Source organism: Tachyglossus aculeatus, chromosome 1, assembly GCF_015852505.1.
Source record: "Tachyglossus aculeatus isolate mTacAcu1 chromosome 1, mTacAcu1.pri, whole genome shotgun sequence".
Classification (NCBI taxonomy): Eukaryota; Metazoa; Chordata; class Mammalia; order Monotremata; family Tachyglossidae; genus Tachyglossus; species Tachyglossus aculeatus.
The window spans coordinates 163,760,004-163,767,959 of NC_052066.1; the positions used below are offsets into that span (position 1 = coordinate 163,760,004).

At 40.2% G+C, this 7,956-nt stretch overlaps 1 non-coding gene across 1 annotated transcript; it reads left to right on the forward strand.

Moving 5' to 3' along the window:
- Nucleotides 1-6,724: 6,724 nt before the first annotated feature.
- Nucleotides 6,725-6,862, forward strand: LOC119937336. The gene has a single exon (XR_005454016.1). It is a non-coding gene; the product is annotated as a small nucleolar RNA SNORA7 (small nucleolar RNA).
- Nucleotides 6,863-7,956: the final 1,094 nt, after the last annotated feature.

Sequence of the window (7,956 nt, forward strand, 5' to 3'; positions counted from 1 at the left end):
TAGGAGAAGCGTTGTGACTAAAATATTAAAGTGCTATTTATTTTTTTAATGAAGATATGTAGCACTTTAGTACATATTTTGAATATCCTATTCATCACTAATTCAAGCACATATCCCCTTTTCATTCTTCCTCCCATGTGTAATTTATTTCAATCAATTGCATTTATTGAGTGCTTACTGTCTGCAGAGCATGGTATAATATGCTTGGGCGAGTACAGTATAACATTGTTCCCTGTCCACAGTGAGCTGTGTCTGTCTCTTCCTCCAGATTGCAAGCTGCTTGAGGGCAAGGATCATGTAAACTAATCCCTAGTACTTATTACAGTGCTTTGTACATAGGAGGTGCTTTTGACTGTCTGTGATTAATTGAATTATGTAAAATAAGAACAAATCTTTATAGAAATTCTAAACGTAGCCCAATAGCACTTTCACCTGAATATCACTGTCTACAATTGGATTACTTGATGAAAAAATAGTAAGCACTGAAAAAGTCAGTTGTTCATAGATACCTTAAAGGATTGAACAATTATCTTGTGAGCACTACTGACAGCTGGTTCAGATAACTCACTAAAAAAAAAGAAAAAACCCTCACCTCAGCTTTGATCTATTTGTTTTAGCTATTGATAGTGCCTGCATTAGCTTGAAAGCTGCTTGCTACCACTCCCAGAGAGCTGTAAATTCATTGTGGTCAGGGAATGTGTCTCTCTATCGTTGTATTGTACTCTTACAAACACTTAATGCAGTGTTCTGCACACAGTAAGAGCTCAATACACTTGATTGACTGACAGACTGACTGTAGCATAAAGAACACAAAGACAATAGCTCACTCCAAATCAGGCACCTTTAAACCACTCTCTCCAAGGAGGGCTCAGCACATCACCACTGGCCCAGGAACTGAGCGTGTGCCAATGAAATAGGTGAGGTTTAAACCCATCTTTCATTTCTAGACTGTGAGCCCACTGTTGGGTAGGGACCGTCTCTACATGTTGCCAACTTGTACTTCCCAAGCACTTAGTACAGTGCTCTGCACACAGTAAGCACTCAATAAATACTATTGAATGAACAAATGAATTTGCATAAGCCCACCCCTGGCTGACAGAGTCAGCTCCCATTGGACCTCTGGAAAATGCTCTCACAGCAGCAAAACCTCATTAGTCCCTGGGCTGTCAGTCAGGTTTCCTGTTGGTAGTTGAACAGGAAGTTGGCATCCCTTAGTCTCCAATGGTGGCCAGTCATTGCTTGAAGTCCCTCCTCCAATGGTCCATTGAGCTCTACCTCATGACCCAATTAACCATCTTAGAGCCATGAGTCTTGGGGAGAGAACAGGGGCACCCCAAAAATACCAAACCCTTGGGAAAACATGGGGAGCTAGGGTCAATTCCAAGCTGTAATAGGGTGTGCTGTGGAGGTATCCTGAAGTGGAAGTGGCTCCAGGAGGTGCCGTGGGCTGCTCTCTGAGGCTGTGGCTGAGGGATGATGCTCCATGACTTGTGGTGTTGAGGTATGTGTGGGAAGGGAGACACTGGTTCCGGCCCACTGGACCCAGTCAGACAGCGGAGCTGGGTCCTGGGACTGGTAGGGGGTGGAAGGCACTGCAAGTGGGCACAGAGACACCTTCCAAACCCCGCGGAGATGCTGCCAAGTGGCAGCAGTTCAGGCCCTTGGCCTATGCTGCAGGTAAGAGAAGAAGGGGGAGGGGAGGGGCAGTGTCAGCAAGCCAGAGCCCCCTCTCTGCACTGCAGGGACACCTTGGACCACCTGGAGCAGCAACACAGCTTGAATCTCCCACCCCATGCTGTGGATCTCAACCCAGATCCTGGTTTGGAGCCAGGGAGGGGAAAGAACAGTGGGAGAAAGTCCACCATGGCAGACTGGGGATGCTCCATGCAAGTGGAGGCTCTTTGCACGGGACTCCATTTGAGAAGCAGTGTGGGCTTCACCTCTCTGCTCTGGAGCCCCAGCCTAGCCTGAGGCCTGACCTCAAAAGGAGTATCAATATATCAGGAAATCAGTTGTTCAAATAGCCACTTCTTCACCTTGCATAATTAGGCAAGTATTAAACAATGCCGATTTCACTGAATGTGCTATTGATATATAATACTTACAATAATAATTATGGTATTTGTTAAGTGCTTACTATGTGCCAAGCACCGTATTAAGCTCTGGGGTGGATATAAGCAACTTGGGTTGGATACAGTCCCTGTCCCACGTGGGGCTCACAGTCTCAATCTCCATTTTACAGATGAGTTAACTGAGGCACAGAGAAGTGAAGTGACTTTTCCAAGTTCATGCAGCAGACAAGTGGTGGAGCTGGGAATAGAGCCCATGGCCTCTTGACTCCTAGGCCCATGCTCTATCCACTACCCCATGCTGCTTCTCTAGCTCTTGCGGGTTATGTAGGCTGGGAAATAATTTAGTTGGGCTCATCAATTGTTATAGAATATTGCAGAGTAATAATGGTATTTTTGAGCACTTAGAATGTGTGAAACACTGATTAAGAACTAGAATGAATAAGCTAAACGTATTTTACATGGTCCTTTCAATCAATCATATTAATTGAGTGCTTACTGGGCATGGAGTGTGTACTAAGTGCTTGGCACATAATAAGTGCTTAACAGAAACCATTAATTAATTACTTGGGAGAGTACAGTACAACAGAGTTGGTGGACATGTTTCCTGCCCACAGGGAGCTTACAGTCTAGATTGGAGGACAGACATTAAAATTAATTATGTGTATGTACATAAGTGCTGCCGGGTTGAGGATGGAGTGAAAATCAAGTGTTTAAAGTGAAGACAGAAGAGGGAGTAGGAGAAACTGAGTGCTTAGTCAGAGAAGGCCTCTTGTAGGAGATGTGATTTTAATAAGGCTTTGAAGGTGAGTAGAATGGTGGTCTCATATATTGGTGGGGGAAGATGGGGAGGATTCCAGTCTACAGAAAGGATATGGGCAAAGGGTTGGTGGTAAAATAGATAAGATCAAGGTAAAGTGAGTAGGTTGGCATTAGAGTAGCAATGTGAGTGTGCAGTTTTGGAGTAGGAAATCAGTGAGGTAAGATAGGTGGAGTAGGTGATTGAGTAATTTAAAGCTGATAGAAAGGAGTTTCTCCCCACTCCAGTTCATACTTCATTCTGCTGCCCAGATCATTTTTCTAAAAATACATTCAGTCCATGTTTCACCACTCCTCAAGAACATTCAGTAGTTGCCCACCACCTATACTTCAGAGACAGGAGGCAGGGAGGTCAGCAAGAGGCTGATGCAGTAGTCAAGGAGGAAAAGGATAAGTGCTTATAACAGAGTAGTAGTAGTTTGGATGGAGAGGAAAGGGATATTAGTTCAATGAGAGATGAGTCAAGGAAAATGCCAAAATTATGGCCTTGTGGGGCTGGGGGGATAGTGGTTCTTACCCCAAGAGAGGTCCGAATTCTAAATGTGTCATAGTAGAACAATGACACTAGAAAATAGTATAAAAATAAATATTTGCAAATTTCCCCCCCCATTACATTATATACTTCTTGTAGTCAGGGAATTTATCATTCCTGCCTGTTGTCTTTCACCAAATCTTGAATTCAATAGACTAACATTCAGTGAGTACTCAATGAATAGCATTAGTAGTGACAGTAGTAGTAATAACTACTGAACTCCAACTTAGTTCAGTGGACTGCAGTGGGTGCTAGTAAAGTTCAGAATAAAGAAGCAACATATTTTCAACCCACAAGAAGCTTGAACTCTATAGGGGGAGATGAGCATAAAATATCCTACTACCTCAGAATCAACAGTGTCTTTACGACTTTGGTGTTGCTTGAATTCTGCTCAGTGGAATGTTTCTCTGAGATGTGGAAGCATATTCTAACAAGTTCCTTCAGGTCTTTGGTCACATCTTCCAGGATGACTACATAACTAAACAAACCCTTCTAAACATTAGTAAACACTTGTTAGGGATGTAGTGTGGTATAATGGAAAGACCATGGGTTTGAGAATCAAGGGGCCTGGATTCTAATCCTGTCTCTGCCTGTTGTGAGACCTAGGGCAAATCATTTAATTCCTCTGTGCCACAGTTTTCTCATCTATAAAGTGGGGTTAAAATATCTGTTCTCCCTCTCCATTAGACAGTGAGCCCCATGTGAAATAAGAACTATATTATAGGGACCTGATTATCTTGTATCTATTCCAGTGTTTAGTACAGTGCTTGGAAATTAGCAAGTGCTTAACAAATACCACAGTTCTCATCAACACAGTTCTTAGACCCAGGAGTCCTCACACTCCTCATGGCTTCAGGCTTAGTCTGTTTATAAACTGCAGCAGCCTCAAATAATTTGGACAGTTCTATAGGTTTCATGACTCATGAATACCTCCAGCATTGTGAATGTAGTGCATATGCAATCTAGATAGGCAATAAGCGCTTAGTACAGTACACTGCTCTGCACACAGTAAGCACTCAATAAATATGATTGAATGAATATCTGCAAGGTTTGTTCATTTTTAAATGCACTATTTTCCCCCCCTCACAGGAGATTAACTTCTCCACTCTTTAGAACTGGAAACAACAGTTAGTTTATGCTTATCTCTAGTGTGATGGCCATTAGTCATTTCACTTTACATTAGAGCTCCCATCTGTAAACATGGATTTTGACACAGTTATGTTTTGATCTGAGGTTTTATTTTGTACACCAATTAAAGAACTTAATGGTGAGAGTGGCTACTGAACATGTGAATTTGACAGTGTACCTTATAATCCTGTTTAATGTCCCTATGGTACCTTAGAGTTATGAATTTCAGACTTATCTTTCCAAAAATGAGGCACTCAAATTTAAATTCTTAATTGCTATACCTACTCCCTAATCTCAAGGTTTTACCAGCAAAATACTCCTTGTGGTAATTTAAAATTGAAGATTTATTAATAACTGTAGTATTAACCATTGAAATGTGTAGCCCTGGGCAATTTAATAGGTCTGAAAAAACACCAAACACCTTTTAAATTTGATTATTTAAAGCACATTTGGACTTCTAATTGAAAATCTGGTCTGAGCTTTAGCTCTTCTAAAGTCTGCTTGCTTAAAAGTATTATGGAAAACCAAATTGAAGCTAAACAGGATTCAGAAAATCATCTTTGTGGCTGGGTACTTGGATTTATTTGGTGCAAGGCATACCATTTTATTTAAATGAGACCAATTATAACAATTTACTATTTTGGAGAAGTGCAATGAACTATTCTTGGGTTGAAATTGTCACATTCAATTGAGAGCAGTGCCTGGCACATAATAAGTGCTTAACAAATACCATTTAAAAAAGAGCAAGAAAGCATATTAAGTGTCAAGTAAAAGCTAACATGAAGATATACTGAGCAGATAAAGTAAGATAAAAAAGGGACCCTGACACACTGGGCTGTGGGGGAAGTGTGGGGGCGGGGGGGGCAGGTATCATCCTCCCAAAGTGAGAATTTTCTTCAGTCATCTGTCAGTAATCAACGGGCAAGGGAAAAGATCCCTATTATATCATTAAAAATATATGTATATATTTTGATTTTTTTTAAATAACCTTGAGAAAGCCATGAGTTCCAAGTTCCAAACACCCGGAACAATCATGAAAAATGTGAGTGCATGTCATCAACAATACTGGAAATATTTATAATTCACCTTACAACTCTCAGTATTAATAGTATTTTAGCAAAACCTATTATAACAATATTCATGGGCCCATTGGAGATAGAACAGAGGTCAAGGGACTGAACAGGAAATAGGAAACTTTGAATCATCTACAGTCTTTGTGAAGGACTCACAAGTCTACATTTCACAGAATTCTCTAGGAAGCCAGCTGCAGCCTCTTAACTGAGGAGCAAGAACCATTACAGACATTTTGTGGCCAAGGGCTCTCTTTGTCCTTTTGCCTGTGGAGGATTCTGATGAATGTTTTGCTCCTGTGAGCATGTGAGTACACTCATTCACTACTTGGTGTATTCAGGGCAATTTCCTTATTCAATTTTAGTAGTTGGTGTGTACACTGAAGCCTGTTATCTAGAGGTATTTGAATGTTTAACTTTCTTCTCTTTCTCTCTCTGTAAAGAGCGATGGGGGTATGGGACATGAAATAGGTTAAGGGCAGCTGAACTAGGAATGTCCCTGGTAACACCCCATTTCTCTGAATTATTTATTCTGCTAGGGGCTTTTGTTATATTATCATTCTGAAATAAGTAAAAGTAACTTTTTCTATGATTTTCAAAATGAATGAGCAGCAGTTTAGAAAAAGGTTGTGGATATGTATAGACAGTGAGAAACAGAATTGGGAATATGTCCTAAAACTTTTGGCCCATTGCATCTTGTACCATCCACGAATTCAATGCATTTAAGTTCTTAGAAGATTTTATAAAACTCTGTTCATTAACCCTAATAAAATTATGCACCTCTGCAGGGATAACCCAGAATTCCTGCACATCATAATTTCTACAACTTTGAACTTTAGCCTATCACTGTAAACCCTGTTTATTTTCCTTCATACCTATACTGATTACAGGACACCATTGGGCTTAGTTGACTCTCATGCATGACGTACCAACATTTTGGTTTTCAATCAATGGTATTTCTTGAATGTGTACTGTGTACAGACCACTGTACATTTGGGAGAGTACAGTATAACAGACTTGGTAGATATGTTCCCTGCCCACAGTGAGTATTCCATCTGTAAGGGAAAATGGTATGTATTCAGCACATTATTCTCTAGTTCATAAACCCCCTCTCAGGGTCACACCTGGAGAGTATCCAGTACTCTACTAGTCTTGACTATGGGAGGGAGAGTCAAGCAGAGGCATACCCATTCCATTCCTAGCTTGGCCGGTGGCTAGCAAGTGGAAAGCAAACTGCTACAAGTCAAAACTCACTTTTGCTGGGCAGCAGTGGCAAGAAAGAGAGTCAAGGGCGGACACTCAAGTTTACTGCTTGGAAGGAGGCGGTGGTAATCCCCTTCTATATTTTTACCAAGAAAACTCTATGGATACACTACCAGAATGATTGCAGATGGAGGTAGAGAGTTCTGGGAGAGACATGCCCATGGTGTCACTATGGGTCAGAGACAACAACATAAGACAAGACAAGTTCATAAGTGGGTATCCTCTCTAAACCAGTTTTTCTAAAATCATCAAACTTCGTCTTCTGTGAGCTTTTCTAATCTTTGAATCTTCAATCCAGTAACTCTTATGATGTGGCAAGTTTGCTACAAAGTTCCACAAGGTTACTTCAGTATCCTGCTCAAAGCCTGGTCTGAGTATCAAGTAATCTCCAGACCTTAATCTCCTTATTTTCCTCTGAAAAGCTTTTAAACAAAATGCAGACCATCATCACAAAGATGGATTAAAGAAAAATAACTCAGACAAGCTTTTGTAGGTCATATCTATAAAATACTGGAATCACACCAATTGGAATGTAGATTCCTTTATTATGTGTCATTGAGGTAGAGAGTTTTGCTAGAGAAGTGATCATTATGTGTTTAGAAAATATCACAGATTAATTTAATACTCTGTAGATCTTTAAAATGTTTTTAAAATTACTTTAATTTCAACAAATACTTGGCTAAGTTCATCAGAAAATCTGCATCATGTATTACCTTAGTATGCAGGTCATTAGAAGTGGTATAAAAAGGTTACAGCAATTATAGATGATATAACCCTAACCAGTATTTGGTTTGCCAGAGGTGGGGAATAGGAATTAGTTGGAGGTCAGTGACAAGGAAAAACCAAATAATAAAACATCCCAAGGCCTATGTAAAAGCTATTTTACTCCTATCATTCTGGATGAGTGTTTCCTTTTTTTTGATTTACAAACTAAACAGGAAGGAATCCTAGGAAGATCATTAAGATAAACTTAGAAAATTATACTTACGGAGTAGACATTTTATTTCTAAGTTGCCAGGGTTGGTGGCAAATCTTAAAGATCCTTTAGGCTTATTACACGTCATCAATTATAATA